Here is a 1,090-nt window from a genome sequence, read left to right on the forward strand (position 1 = left end):
TTTGGAGAACAACAGACATTTGTCTAAGAAAAGTGATCAGCTAGGACCTTTCAACTATGTCAGTAAAAATTTATACATACACACATTTTCAGTTCTTGGAAGACTTCTGTTTGAAGGTGGCAATTGAGCATATATTGTTGGATTTAATTCTTCCTTCAATATAAGGAGGAACAGAAAGCACCCTTAGGGTTTTTTCACTTGGAGAATTGACTCAAAATAGCACAACATGCTTGGAAACTAGAAAGATCATTAAGACACTGCTTGGGGGAAGGGAGAGGAGTTTTGTGTTGGATCTCTTCTATACCTGCACCTCAGTTACACGGTTCACTCCTTCATTTAGCTGGAGTGTGTTTCCCACAGTAGAGAACAATGGAGTGGCTTCCATTCTCTCAAAGCACCCTAACTCTCAACTTCCCAGCTTTCTGCTTTAAGTATTTCTTTAGAGCAATCCAGAGTCATAAGACATAGTTTACTTTTGTCGGGTCAAGAGACCATCCTTCTAAAATATTACTCCCCCTAACAAAAGTGAAGCAAGCGAAGAGACACAACTTTTTATTTCTCTTTATATATATATATATACATAAATAAAACAAGTTCTTCCTCGAGATAAAGTAAGCCCTGCTTAACTAGCCTTTTTTCTTCTGTGTTTGAGGTGTTTTCAAAGCTTCCTTTAATGTCTGACTGTCTTTGAGCCCATCACTCAAAGCCTTCACAGCCCCTCTGCTCCCATCCCCAGCTCCCCCTGGCCTCTCTGCCATTGGCTTTTATCTCTTCCCTCTGAACAGCTGCTCCCTCATCACTGTTTTAACTTTTGCTGAGATTTTCTGCTCTTCCCTCCCTTTCATCTTATGAAGTAGGTGCACTTCCGCTTCACGAGCCGTCTATTGAATTGTTTTCACATCCTCTCACTTTCCCTTCCTTATTGTAATATGCTAGGAAGCGAGAAAGAAATGGAGAAATACTGTTGCCTTGGGAGCTAATGGAATGCGTGGTGCAAAGAGCACTACCGTTATAACCTTAACCGTTGTTCTGTGTCCACAGAAAAAAATTTCACTGAGTGGGGAGGCATTGTTCTGTGCCTTGTCAATTA

The sequence above is a fragment of the Peromyscus leucopus genome, chromosome 15, assembly GCF_004664715.2.
Source record: "Peromyscus leucopus breed LL Stock chromosome 15, UCI_PerLeu_2.1, whole genome shotgun sequence".
Taxonomy (NCBI): Eukaryota; Metazoa; Chordata; class Mammalia; order Rodentia; family Cricetidae; genus Peromyscus; species Peromyscus leucopus.